This window comes from Mobula birostris, chromosome 2 (genome assembly GCF_030028105.1).
Source record: "Mobula birostris isolate sMobBir1 chromosome 2, sMobBir1.hap1, whole genome shotgun sequence".
Lineage (NCBI taxonomy): Eukaryota > Metazoa > Chordata > Chondrichthyes > Myliobatiformes > Myliobatidae > Mobula > Mobula birostris.
The window spans coordinates 76,124,447-76,139,376 of record NC_092371.1 but is presented as its reverse complement, the minus strand read 5'-3'; the positions used below and the strand labels follow the sequence as shown (position 1 = coordinate 76,139,376).

At 48.2% G+C, this 14,930-nt stretch overlaps 1 protein-coding gene across 8 annotated transcripts in view; it reads left to right on the top strand.

Moving 5' to 3' along the window:
* The first annotated feature begins 2,923 nt into the window (after positions 1-2,923).
* phf20b (PHD finger protein 20, b) overlaps positions 2,924-14,930 on the top strand; it is a 91,815-nt gene continuing 79,808 nt past the window's right edge. For 7 of the 8 annotated variants that reach the window (XM_072243501.1, XM_072243484.1, XM_072243527.1 and 4 more), the window contains exon 1: positions 3,312-3,580. The gene's annotated coding sequence lies outside the window, so the exon portion shown is untranslated. The other variant, XM_072243473.1, reaches the window with a different exon arrangement.

Sequence of the window (14,930 nt, the reverse complement as noted above, 5' to 3'; positions counted from 1 at the left end):
ATTAGGCCATTTGGCCCATCGAATCTACTCTGCCATTTCATCATGGCTGATCCAATTTTCCGCTCAGCCCCAAGCTCCTGCCTTCTCCCGTAATCCTTCATGCCCTGACCAGTCAAGAATCTATCAACCTCTGCCTTAAATATATATAAAGATTTGGCCTCCACAGCTGCCTGTGGCAAAGAATTCCATAGATTCACCACTCTCAGGCTAAAGAAATAACTCTTCATTTCTGTTCTAAAAGAACGCACCTCTATTCTGAGGCTGTGGCCTCTCGTCTTTGACTCCCCCATCATAGGAAACATCCTCTCTACACCTACTCTGTCAAGGCCTTTCACCATTTGACAGGTTTCAATAAGGTCACCCCTCATTCTTCTCAATTCCAGTGACTACGGGCCCAGAGTCATTAAACGCTCTTCATGACAAGCCATTCAATCCTGGATCATTTTTGTGAACCTCATTTGAACCCTCTCCAGTTTCAGTACACCCTTTCTAAGATAAGGGCTCAGACCTGCTGACAATACTCCAAGTGAGGCTTCACCAGTGCTTTATATTATTTCAACATTACATCCTTACTTTTATATTTAAGTCCTCTTGAAATGAACGCTAACATTGCATTTGCGTCCCTCACCACAGACTCAACCTGCAAATAAACCTTTAGGGAATCCAGCACAAAGACTCCCAAATCCCTTTGCACCTCAGTTTTTTGTATTTTCTCTCCGTTTATAAAATAATCAACCCTTTCGTTTCTTCTACCAAAGTGCCAGATCATACACTTCCTGACATTGTATTCCATCTGCCATTTCTTTACCCATTCTCTTAATCTAAATCCTGTAGCCTTTCTACTTCCTCAAAATACTTACCCCTCCACCTACCTTCATATCGCCTGCAAAGTTTGCAACAAACAATCAATTCCATCATCCATCATTGACATATAACGGAAAAAGAATCTGTTCTAACACAGACCCCTGTGGAACATCACTGGTCACTATATGCCAAACAAAAGAGGCTCCCTTTATTTTTACTCGTTTCCTCCCGCCAATCAGCCACTGCATTATCTTTTATGTAATACCACGAGCTCATAACCTGTTAAGCAGCCTCTTGCGTGGCACCTTGTTAAAGGCTTTCTGAAGATCCAAATGCACAATATCAACCGATTCTCCTTTGTCTATCCTGCTTGTTATTTCTTCAAAGAATTCCAACAGGTATGTCAGGCAAGATTTTCCATTATTAGGCTTAGGTTAAATCAGGGGTTGCTGGGCGGCTCGAAGGGCCGGAAGGGACTATTCTGCGCTGTATCTCAATAAATAATAATAAAACAAAATAGATTTACTTTGACGTTAAAATCTCTCCCTTCATCTTGTTTTTTTTTACGCTGATACAATACATATGCTGTTATTTCCCTCTAGTCTCTTGCGAAAGTACTGGCACCCTGGTTGGAAAATTCGCTGTTACCTTGGGGTTTGAACACGTGTCTGGGTCAGCAGGCCACACCATTATATCGCACAACCGGTTACAAAATGACTTCGTAACATAACCTCGTGGTTAGTGGCGCCTTATTATACATAACAACACATACTAAATGTGGCAGGATCTCGGCATGTCAGGCAACATCTGTGGAAGATATATAGAGTCAACTTTTTGGGTCGAGACCCTTCATTAATACTGGAAAGGAAAGGGGAAGAGCCAGAATAAGGAGGTGGAGGACAAGCTGGCAGGTGATGGGGAAGATGGGTTGGAGGGGGAATGAAGTAAGAAGCTGGGAGGACTGACGAGGAAGTAATCTGATAGAAAAGGATGGTGGACCATGGAAAAAAGGGGAAGTACGAGCGGTGCCAGATAAGAGGTGATCCTGGTTTCTGCCCCTTTCCTTTCCTGTCCATTCCATAGATACTGCCTGACTTGCTGAGTTCCTCCAGTATTTCATGTGCTGTTGCTCTGGATTTCCAGCATCTGCAAAATCTCGTTTATAAATTTATTACACACAGAATTTGTCCACGTTGCAAAAATATGTCTGTCACTATTGGTTTTAAGAGATCTCGGGACAATATTGCATAACGCGTATTCAAATATCATGTTTATTTCAATCATCCAAATCTGTTATTTAAATCGGCATTTTGCGTGCACGTGTTCAGCCTTGAACGTAGCCAATAAAACGCCTGCATTTATATGGCGCTTTTACACATCACGGTTGAAGCAATTTCCCGATGAAGGGTCTGTGGCTGAAACGTCGACGGTTTACTCCCTTCCGTAGATGTTGCCTGGCGCGTCAAACTCCTAGGACCTTCTGTAGAGCAGGGAACCCTAATCTGGGGTCCACGGACCCCTTGCTGTTGGTCCATGGCATACCAAAGGTTAGGAACCCTGCTTTACATTAATCCAAGTTCCTGCTGCCTCTCGATGTCGAAGGACTAAACCCCGTGCAAAAGCCTTTTGAACACTTGAAGTTTGTATGGGTCAGAGAGGCTACGTGACAGTCAAAGCTGCTAACACTATAAATTATATCGAACCGATGGGTGTATAGACTAAACAGCTTGCAACTTCCCTTTGTATTTCGTGTGTTTATAATACATTTCATAAACCTTTATTGTTGAAATAAAAAAACAGTAAATATTAAATAACTTTTCCTCAACCGCCTCTCCTGTTCCCACTTTGAAAGTACGATTAAAGTTTTTCAGGAGAACGCAACTACACGATTTGATCAATAGTAAGTAATAAAGGGAATGAAACCCAAGCGGGACCATAAAGATGTGCAGCTATTATCACTATTCGTATGGAATAATATCTTCTACTCAGCCCTCCTCTCCCTTCCTTTCCAGTCGATACACGAGGTCTACATTTCCTTGTACCGACGTTCCATCCGCTGCGCGCATGCGCCCGGGAGTCAGGCGGGGGAGGGTTAGGAGACGCTGAAAGGGAGGAAGGGCACCGCCGGCCGGTGTAAATAACACTGGAAAGAGCGCGGAGTCCAAGGCGGGGGTTAGAGCGCCGATGGAGCTCAATCAGTCGGGGCGCGGAGTACACCGGCAGTAGACGATTCACTGTTCGTTTCGCTCATTGTATCCACGTTCCCTCCCTGCCCCGGGAACCCCGGCCGGCTGGCTGGCTCGCCGCTCCCCTCCCGCCTCCCGCCTCCGGCGCCGGGTCCGGCCTCTCCGACCCCGCCAGGCGTAGAGGGAGAGGAAAAAACCGGGGCGGCGGAAAAAAACGCGGCGCACTCCAACTTGCTTCTGATTGACGGCGGAATTCCAGCCAATGAAAAACAAATCCCGGGCCGGCGCGCCAATCAGGAAATGCGGTAGGCGGTCCCGCGGCAGCTCGGCCCCGCCCCTAGTGTGGATGCGGCGCGCAGCCGAATCCCACCCGGGTTGTGTGTTTATTGCCTTTTCTGTTTTAAAAATCCCCCCTCTGCCGCTGATTTGCATATTTTGGGAAGTTTTCACTCTCACCCTCCCGAGAAAGGGAAGCAGGAAAGACAGCAGGATCTGTATTTTGCCCCCCCCACCGCCGTGGAGTTTGTACATGAGGGAGGCGAGAGGGAAAAAGAGAGTCGTCACAGCGAAGGCGGCATGAACGGAGCGAGGTATACCGAGCGGCGACGGCCCCGGCGGAGGCGGCGGGGGTGGGGGGCAGGATGCCGCGGGGAGGGAGCGAGCGAGCGAGCGAGGAACGGCTGCTGCGTGGGTGATCGGCCCGTCGCCGCTGCCGATCGCCCCGGGAGCGGGTCCGCCGGTGCCCGCGGGCTCGCTGCCCGTTTATTTGTTTATGAGCGCGGCCGCTGGACGCACCGGCACTGTCACCGGTCGGGAGTACGGCTTCCCCTCCCCCCGTCCCCACCCACGGGCATGTCCCCTCCCCGCCACCACCGCTCATCTTCACCCCCTCCACCTCCACCCTTCATCCCCGTCCCCGCCTGCTCACCCTCACCCGACCCCTTCCCCCACTGCTCACTAGTTTCACCCCAAACCGCTTTCCACCGCCACCTCCCCCTCCCCTCAACAGCTTTGTCCCCCCACACCACTCTACTGTCGCCAACACCCCATTACCCTCCCCCACCCCCCACTCCACTACCCCCACCCCCTTTCCACTATCCGCCCCTCATCACCCCATTACCCTCCCCACCCCCACTCCACTACCCGCCCCACCCCCCACTCCACTACCCCCACCCCACCCCCCAATCCACTACCTGCCCCACCCCCCACTCCACTACCCCCGCCCCCTTTCCACTATCCGCCCCTCACCACCCCATTACCCTCCCCACCCCCCACCCCCACTCCACTACCCGCCGCACCATCCCATTACCCTCCCCCCACCCCCACCCCACTACCCCCACTCCCTTTCCACTACCTGCCCCCCACCACCCCATTACCCTCCCCACTCCCTTTCCACTACCAGCCCCCCCATCCCCCACTCTGACCCCACCCCCCACTCCACTATCCCCTACCCCCCACTCCACTACCCCCACTCCCACTCCCCACTTCCCACTCCACTACCCCCCACTCCCTGCTCCATTACCCCCACTCCCCACTCTAATACCCCCCACCCCCACTCCCACTCCACTACCCTCCACTCCCACCCCCCACTCCCCACTGCACTACCCCCCACCCCCCACTCCACTACCCCCAACACCACCCCACTACCCCCCAACACCACTCCACTACCTCCTCCCCTCCTCATCACCCCCTCAGCACCCTCCCTCACCTCCCCCCACCATACCCACTTCCTTACCCCTCACACCCCTTCCCTCTTGCCCCCTCCTCCCCCTCCCATTGTCATCCCCTCACTCTAATCCTCTCACTCCCCTCACTCATTCTCATACTTCACTCCGAACCCCTTCCCTCTTCACTCCTCCTGTGGGGCAGTACGGGACTTTCCTTCCATTGTTTCCCTCCCCCAACACCCTACCTCTGGGGGCTTTACACCCTCGCAGGACTTCACTACTAATTGCTTCAAACCTCTCTCCCCACCCAACCCCTCCATGCCTCTCTCCGCTGGGTAGAGAATTCGAGAGGTTCCGACTGGCTGTGTCCCCAGGTTCAATGTGAGCCCATCATCCTCCCTCCGGTCTGTTTCAATAAAAATCCAACATTCCTGTCCACTGTTTGCAGCACCTGCCCAGTGCATGGAGAGCTGGCTTGCTGCTCTCTTTCCTCTCCCCCGCCCTTGGGTTTCACTCCCCCTCCACTGGGGCCGCCCCATCTTTTGGAGTTTATCCCACTCCTTCGAGCCCTCCTTCATCCACTGCACCGAAACAATCCTCTCTCCTTTGGGCAACACACATAAAAGTTGCTGGTGAACACAGCAGGCCAGGCAGCATCTCTCGGAAGAGGTACAGTCGACGTTTCGGGTCGAGACCCTTCGTCAGACTAACTGAAAGAGCTAGTAAGAGATTTGAGAAGAGGAGGGGGAGATCCAAAATGATAGGAGAAGACAGGAGGGGGAGGGATGGAGCCAAGAGCTGGACAGGTGATTGGCAAAAGGGATATGAGAGGATCATGGGACAGGAGGCTGAGGGAGAAAGAAAAGGGGGAGGGGGTAACCCAGAGGATGGACAAGGGGTATAGTGAGAAGGACAGAGAGAGAAAAAGAAAGTGTGTATATAAATAAATAAATAACGGATAGGGTATGGGGGGAGGTGGGGCATAATGCTCTCAGATCCCTTTTGCCAATTAACTGTCCAGCTCTTGGTTCCATCCCTCCCTCTCCTGTCTTCTATCATTTTGGATCTCCCCCTCCCCCTCCCACTTTCAAATCTCTTACTAGCTTTTCCTTCAGTTGGTCCTGACGAAGGGTCTCGGCCCGAAATGTCGACTGTACCTCTTCCTATAGATGCTGCCTGGCCTGCTGCGTTCACCAGCAACTTTTATGTGTGTTGCTTGAAATTCCAGCATCTGCAGATTTCCTCGTGTTTGCTCTCTCCTTTGGGGGTCCTTTTTCTGCCTTTCCTTGAAGATTTACTATAGTAGCCCCCTCCACCCCATCCAATCGCTGCCAGTGTCTTCTCTGGGCTTCTTCCTCACCCTTCTGTAATTCTCTCCTCTCCCCCACCTTTACTCCATCCCTGTCAGTTAACATCACTCTTCCCTCTGCTGGGGGTTCAACACCTCCCACTTGGGGCTGTTCCAACCCCTTAGGATGTGACTCCCTCAATGCAAGGGGTTGCTCCTTGCCCTTGGGATCGGTTGACCCCCACCTCTTGGGCTTTTCGCTCCCCTCTGCAATGGTTGCCCACTCTCCCTGGTTAAGATGGTTTAATTCCATCATGGCTACACCCAGATTTCTCCAGCCCTGGGGAGTTATCCAGTCTCCATTCTCACACTCGGTCAGTCCTTTTTCTCCATGCACGTCCTCCCCCTCCCCCCTCGGGATTAAATCTACCCCTCTTCCTCCCATCTCAGATGGGCTTCAGCTTCCTCCACTCACCCCCAGCTGATTTTAATCCTGCCCACATCACCCCTCCCCCATCCCACACCCCTCTATTTATTGATTTCCCTCCAGACCTCCAATTCACTCCCTCTGGACTTGTCTAGCAATTCACCCATCCATCCTGTACCAGCCCCCCCCCCCACTTCTTTCTGCCTGGTATTCAGACACTCACTCTATTTCCCTAATTGCTAGGGTTGTAAACTACCAACACAAACCCTCACTTCTTGGTTTTCAGCCCCAGGTTCAGAGGATCTGTTGATGTTCTCTGCAATAAAGAAAGAATCCATTTTGCTCACGTGCCAGTGCTGGCTCTCTGGACAATTTCTCCAATGAGTCCCTCTGGCCCTGTAGACAAATGTTTTGTCTTCCTTTTCCCCTAATCTTCAGAGATGGGAAAAACATGATCAGTGCCAGGGGAAGAGCGATTAGATTAATCAGTCATTGGTTTAAATAGTTCAGCACACTGTGGACTGAAAGGCTGGGGCTGGACTGTTTTGTGTTTACACATTTCTCTGTCGAGCGTTATGAATCAACCTATTAACCACTCTGACCCCTGTGCTAAGTATCTCTCTTGAGTTTCGAATGAAGTGTTTCATCTGTATCTTCTGTAAAAACCCATGCCTTCCAGCTGTAGGTGTTGCCCAGGTTACATACACCCTATTTGTGGACACACTATAACTGGGGGCCGAGTCTCACTCGGCCTTTGACTTGGGTCTCTCACTGGAGTCACTGAGGCCTGCTCTTCCCACATCTGCTCACACTCCCAGTCACAGCTGTTTCTGTGATCCTCACTCACAATCTCTCATTCCAAATACAGACAGTACAGGTTGTGGTGGGTGGCTGAGGTGGAGGTAAGTCTCTACCAAAGAAGGGGCTCCTTCCCTCTGCCAGCCTGCAGGTCACCCTTGGGTAAGGTGTAGCACCTGCTTAGCCTCCTGATCAGGGTCATGGGAGCAGGTGGTGGATGGTCGTATGAGCAGTTGGTGCATATCACAAGTCCTGGTTATGTGACCACTGACACCAGACAGACAGTCTCTGAAGAGTATTGATAATGGCTGGGGTCACCCGTCTTTAAATGACACTGCCCAGGAAAGGGCAGTGGCAAACCACTTCTGCAGAAAAACTTGCCAAGAGCAATCAAAGACCATGATTACCTATGTCATACGATACAGCACATAATGAACAAACAGGTGACGGACAGTTCTGAGGAATAGAACCCCGGTAGTAACCCAGAGACTGACTTTGCTTATCCTGCAGGTGGAAGCAGTTTCTGTTTGTTTATTCCATCAGTATGGTTGAAATCTCCTTCCAACCTTCACTCTTTGGGACTAGCCTGGTTTTCTAGTCTCACCGTTACAGGAGCCCAGCATCCTGGTTGGATATCTGCCCCCTCGGAGGCCTGAATGTCCTTTCTTTACCATGGAAATTGGAAACTATTGCTCACTCTGGTAACAACTCTGGTGAAGGGGCTTGTCATGTCCATTACGGGACACCCCAATTATCTTTGGTCCCCACTGGATGCTCAGCTCTCATCTGTGGCTCCAAGGAGCCATTTGCATGTGAGAATGGCTACACCCTGGTACACCGCTTCGACAGGTGGTCTGAACCAGGTGAGGGTAGCTGGCGGTGAGATAGGGATGTGTCTGTCCTAGCATGCTAAGTCAGGTTTGGTGGACTGGGCGGATGAGATCAACAGTGAGATCCAGCAGCCAGGAAGGTGGTTCTGCAAGATTCTGTGGAGAACGAAGGGCATGACAAGGTACAGGAGACATCATGGTCATCCACTGCAACCAAGGAAGACCCCAGTCTGTGATGACTATTGGCACCCTGGACTCGGACTTCCGAGGTCAAGAGAGTGGAACTGCTCCCTGTGCAACAGCTTTTCCACTTTAAAAACGCTCCTGCACAGGCTTCCTGCTATCACCAGACAACCAACCATTGCTCACTTCGTTCGTAGTTTTCTCTGTAGAGGTAGATGCAAAAGTTTATGAACATTCAGTGGCCAGTTTATTAGGTGCAGGAGTAGAACCGGTGTGGTCATCTGCTGCTGTAACCCATCCACTTCAGGGTTTGATATGCTGTGCATTCAGAGATGCTCCTAGCACACCACTGTTGTAACACATGGTTATTTGAGTTATTGTCACCTTCCTGTCAGCTTGAGCCAGTCTGGCCATTTTCCTCTGACTTCTCTCATTTATAAGGTGTTTTTGCCCCTCACTGGATTTTTTTTTGTTTTTCACACCATTCTCTGTAAACCTTAGAGACTGTTATGCGTGAAAATCCCAGGAAATTAGCAGTTTCTGAGATACTCATACCACCCCATCAGGCACCAACAATTCTTCCATGGTCAAAGTCACTTTGATCACATTTCCTCCCCCATTCTGATGTTTGATCTGAACCGCTTGACCATGTCACATGCTTTTATGCATTGAGTTGCTGCCACATGATTGGCTGATTCAGTATTTGTAAAGTGGCCACTGAGTGTGATTATCAAAAGTTAAACATGTATGGGCAGAGATTTGGAAGGTTAATGAGGCAAAAAATAGGAAACTGGGGTAAATAGCTTTAGCAAAGCGTCAGAGCATCCCCACTGGACTGATTGATAAAACATAGAACACTACAGCACATACCAACTGATATGTCTTTGGACTGTGGGAGGAAACCTGAGCACCCAGAGGAAACCCAGGTAGTCACGGGGAGAACGTACAAACTACAGGCAGTGGTGGGAATTAAACTTGGGTCACCTGCACTGTAAAGTGTTGTGCTAACCAGTATAATACCATGCTGTATTGTGCTGAGCTTATAACCTACTCTTAACACCACCCTTCCCTCCTAAATAAACCTCCATTTTCTAGTATCCATATAACTATCTAAGAGTTCTTTAAAATGTCCCTAATGTATGTGCCTCTGCCAGCTCTCCTGGCAGGGCATTGCATGCCCCCACCACTCTGTAATGATAAACAAACGTCTGACATCCAGTCACCTTAAAACTATGCTCATGTTAACCATTTCTACCCTGGGGAAAAAAGTCTGTCAGTGAAAACCTTTTGTTTTGCATGCCGTCCATACAGATCATTTCACGGCATGAGTGTATTGAGACAGTACAAAGGGAAAAGACATAACAATGCAGAATGGAATGTTACACTTACAGAGAAAGTTCAGTGCAGACAGGCTGCAAGGTGCAAGGCCATTTGAGGTGGGTTATGAGGACAAATGTCCATCATCTTATCATACAGGAGGGCGATTTGATTCACTCTCAGTGCTTCTTCACTCTCCTGGTACGTATGGTAATGATGAACCTGTTTCATCATCATTATATGCCGTGTCGTAAGCGATCAGGATCTTTGGCCACGATTGCACTTGGCAAATTTTTCTACAGAAGTGGTTGCCATTGCCTCCTTCTGGGCAGTGTCTTTATAATACAGGTGACCCCAGCCATTATCAATACTCTTCAGAGATTGTCTGCTTGGCGTCAGTGGTCACATTAACAGGACTTGTGGTACGCACTGGTTGCTCGTACGACCATCCACCACCTGCTCCCATGGCTTCATGTGACCCTGATCAGGGGGTTAGGTAGGTGCTTCCTCTTGCCCAAGGGTGATCTGCAGGCTAGCGGAGGGAAGGAGTGCCTTACACCTCCTTTGGTAGAGACGTACAGTATCTCCACCCCACTACCCATATCAGCAGCAGTTTGCTATTTTATTTATTGACTTTTTTGCTCTGTGTGACTTGGCCCTTTGTCTCCTATGTGTCAGTTTGCTCTCAGTCCATGTACGGCTTTCATTGCTGAAATACACTTGCATTCCCAGAGGAACAAACAGGCTCTGCTGGAGGCGCTCAGTGGGTGTAGCTGCATTTGTGAGGGGGCATGGGGGGGGGTGAGGAATCATCAATGTCTCAGGTCAAAGCCCTCAGGACAACGCAGGGTTTCTTCCCCCAGAACCCTGAAGTTTCTTCCCCACTGCCCTCCACTCTCCCCATGCTGCCTGACTTGCTGAGTTCACACAGCAGCTTAACACACGCAAAATCCTGGAGGAACTCAACAGGTCAAGCAGCATCTATGAGTGGAAATGAACAGTTGATGTTTCAGGCTGAAACCCTTCATTAGGGCTTAGGCCAATGTAAATTGGCAAGTTTACAGAGCATTTTGCAAGTGTGTTAAGTGTTATATAACTGATTGTCAGCCTCTTTCTTTTGAGTCATGAGAGGGGTCGATCATAAGATATGGGAGCACAATTAGGTCATTTGGCCGATCTAGTCTGCTCCAGCATTTCATCATGGCTGATCCAATTCCTTCTCAGCTCCAGCCCGTATCGCTTCATGCCCTGACCAGCTATCATCCTATGCCTTAAATACACATAACGATTGAAGTTCCACAGCTGCCTGTGGCAAAGGATTCCACAGATTCACCACCCTCTGATTAAAGAAATTCCTTCTCATCTCCATTCTAAAAGGAGGCCCATCTATTCTGAGACTGTTTCCTCTGGTGTTGGGTTTTCCCACCACAGAGAACATCCTCTTCACATTCACTCTGTCAAGGCCCTTCACTATTCGATAGGTTTCAGTGACGTCACCCCTCATTCTTCTGAATTCAGGACCAGAGCCATCAAACACTGTTCAGGTGACAAGCTGTATAATCCTGGAAAAAATTTTGTGAACCTCCTTTGAACCCTCTCAAGTATCAGCATGTCCTTTCTAAGATAGGTGGCCCAAAACTGCTCTCAATGCTTCAAGTGAGGCCTTACCAGGGCTTTATGAAGTTTCAACATTACATCCTAGTCCTCTTGAAATGAATGTTAACATTGCATTTGCCTTCCTCACCACAGACTCAACCTGTAAATTAATCCTTAGGGAATCCTGCACAAGGACTCCCAAGTTTTGATTAGATTAGATTAGATTAGATTCAATTTTATTGTCATTGTGCCGAGTACAGATACAAAGCCAATGAAATGCAGTTAGCATCTGACCAGAAATGCAAAGAATAGTGTTATTTTCAAAATAACTGCGAATTGTTACATAACCGGCAACAATGAATATTAATCGAGACAGGTTTTATAAAAACAACTGAACATTTATTAAACATGTATAAACGATAAGGGGGAAAAAAAACAAAGGCAAACTTTAACCGGAGGTTAACAGGTACGCAATTGTTCATCAACTCGACTCGGCTCTGGTTCTTAAAAGCGTTAAATGCGGAAACAGTTCTTAAAGCGATACAGTTATATACAGTTCTTAAAGCGATAACTTAAAGTCCAACAGTTTTACACATTCAATTGGGAGAGTCTTCTCTGGAGAACGATTTCTTCACTGACGCACTTTTACTGCCAGTTCTGTCCACAGGATTCCCGATGCTGAAAATAAACAGTTTAAATCAACTGACCTTAAATTCCTTTTAGAGCGAGCCTTTGCATGAACTCATTGCTGTGTTGCAAGAGTTATCTCAATGCAGCTTCTCTTCAACGAAGACTCAATAAGGTCGATCCTTTATTAAACTGCCAATAGATGCCGACTTCTCTCGATCCTTCACTTCGACGAATTCTTCACTCTCCCTTCAAAACTGTCGGAATTGAGTAAATTGGCACTTCCAGCCACAAATTCCCAGTCCAAGTAATATGGAATCTTTCAACAGAACATACAACCGTTTTAAAAATGAAACTGCGTCACAAAAACAAACACAACAGAAACGAAGATACAACACGTTCTACCTGGAAATCTACAAACTCAAAAATCCCCCTACGTCACCTGAGTTGACCCTTATATAGTCACGGGGCACATGTCATCGTGACCTCAATGGCGGGAAAATCACATCAGGTGACCTCCAAAAGACCATTACATCATTCTCACAAAAAAAACAGATCTCCTTGAGCATGTAACAGAATAAAAAGTAAGTGCTACAGCACACAAATATAAAAGTACTGAAACAGTCCAGTATGGGTGCAATACTACTTAGCGCTGTGATGAGAGGTTCAGCAGGGTCATAGCCTCAGGGAAGAAGCTCTTCCTGTGCCTGCTGGTGCGGGAGCAGAGGCTCCTGTAGCGTCTACCGGATGGGAGGAGAGTAAAAAGTCCATGGTTAGGATGAGATGCATCCTTGATAATGCTTTTCGCCCTGCCCAGGCAGCGTTTATGGTAGATATTCTCAATGGTGGGCAATTGGGTGCCGATAATCGGCTGGGCAGTTTTCACCACACGCTGGAGTGCTTTGTGGTCCAAAACGGGACAATTGCCATACCACACTGAGATGCAGTGGGTGAGTATACTCTCAGTGGTACAGTGATAACAGTCCGTCAGTATCCTGGGACAGAGGTGAGCTTTCTTGATGCTCCACAGGAAATAAAGGCGCTGTTACACCTTTTTGATCAGGATGGAAGAGTTCAGGGACCAGGTGAGATCCTTGGAAATGTGGATACCAAGGAATTTGAAGCTTGATACATGCTCCACTACAGCTCTGTTGATGTAGATGGGGACATGAGTGTGGCTCCTAGCATGCCTGAAGTCCACAGTGATCTCCTTGGTCTTCTGGGTGTTAAGGGCCAGGTTGTTGTCGGCACACCACACGGCCAGGTGCTAGACCTCGTCCCTGTAGGCTGTCTCGTCATCCCCTCTGATCAGACCAACCACTGTGCTGTTGTCTGCGAACTTGATTATGGAGTTAGAACCATGTATAGGAACGCAGTCATAGGTGAAAAGGGAGTACAGAAGAGGGCTCAGCACAGCCTTGAGGCATGCCGGTGTTCAGGGTGAGAGTGGAGGAGGAGAGGTTGTCTAACTTAACTGATTGGGGTCTGTTAGTCAGAAAGTCCAAGGTCCAATTGCAGAGGGATGAGCTGATACCAAGCTGGTGAAGTTTGGCGATCGGCTTGGAGGGGATTACAGTATTGAATGCCGAACTGAAGTCAATGAACAGCTTTCTGACGTAAGAGTTGGGGCTGTCCAGGTGGGTCAGGGCAGAGTGAAGTGCCGTGGAGGTGGTGTCCTCTGTTGACCTGTTGGTGTGAAAGGCAAGTTGATGCGTCTTAGTTTTTTATATTTTCTCTCCATTTAGAAAATAGTCAACCCTTTTATTTTTTCTACCAAAGTGCATGACCATACACTTCCCAACATTGCCACTTCTTTGTCCATTCTCCTAATCCGTCTAAGTCATTCCGTAGCCTCTACTTTCCCAGGGCTACCTGCCCCTCTCCCTGTCCTCATACTGTCTGCAAACTTTGTAACATTCCATCATATAATGTAAAAAGGATCAGTCCCAACACAGACCCCTGTGGAACACCACTAGTCACTGGGAGCTAGCAACAAAAGGCTCTCTTTATTCCCACTGTTTGCCTCTTGCCAGTCAGCCTCTGCTTTATCCACGCTAGAATCCTTCCTGTAATCCCGTGGACTCATAGTTTCGAAAGCAGCCTCAAGTGTGGCACCTTGTCAAAGGCCTTCTGAAAATCGAAGTACACAACATCAACCAATTCTCCTTTGTCTATCCTGTTTGTTATTTCTTCAAAGAATTCCAACAGATTTGTCAGGCAAGATTTTGCCTTAAGGAAACCATGCTGACTATGACCTATTTTATCATGCGCCTCCAAGTACCCTGAAACCACATCCTTAACGATCGACTCCAACATCTTGCCAACCATTCAGGATAGACTAAGTGGCCTATAATTTCCTTTCTTGTGCCTCTCTCCCTTCTTGAAGAGTGGTGCAATTTTCCAGTTTTTCAATTTTTAATGTTTCTTGAAAGATCATTACTAATGCCGCCACAATCTCTTTGGCCACCTCTTTAAGAACTGTGGGGTGTACACCATCTTGTCCAGATGATGTATACCTTCAGACCTTTCAGATTCCCAAGAATCTTCTCCCAAGTAATGGTAACTTCACACACTTCATGCCCCCTGACACCTGGAGCTTCCACAATAATGCTGGTGTCTTCCACAGTGAAGACTGATGCAAAATACTTATTCAATTTGTCCACCATTGTCTTGTCCCCCATTACTACATCTCCAGCATCGTTTTCTGGTGATCTGATATTCACTCATGTCACTCTTTTTTATGTATCTAAAGACACTTCTGGTTTCCTCTTTACTATTACTGGCTAGCTTACTTTCGTTTTCTATCTTTACCACCTTGATGACTTTTTTAGTTGCTTTCTGTTGGTATTTAAAGGTTTTCCAATCCTCAAATTTCTGACTAAATTTTGCTCTATTATATGCCTTTTCTTTGGCTTTTATATTGGCTTTGACTTCTCTTGTTAGCCGTGGTTCTGTTATCTTTCCTTTGGAATACTTCTTCCTCTTTGGGATGTATATATCCCGTGCTTTTTGAATTGCTTCCAGAGATTCCAGCCATTGCTGCTCTGCCATCATTCCTGCCAGTGTTCTTTTTCAATCATTTCTGGCTAGCTTCTCTCTCATGCCCCTGAAATTCCCTTTACTGTAATACCGATACAACTAACCTTATCTTTTCCTTCTCAAATTTCGGGCTGACTTCAATCATACTATCATTCATCCCTAAGGACT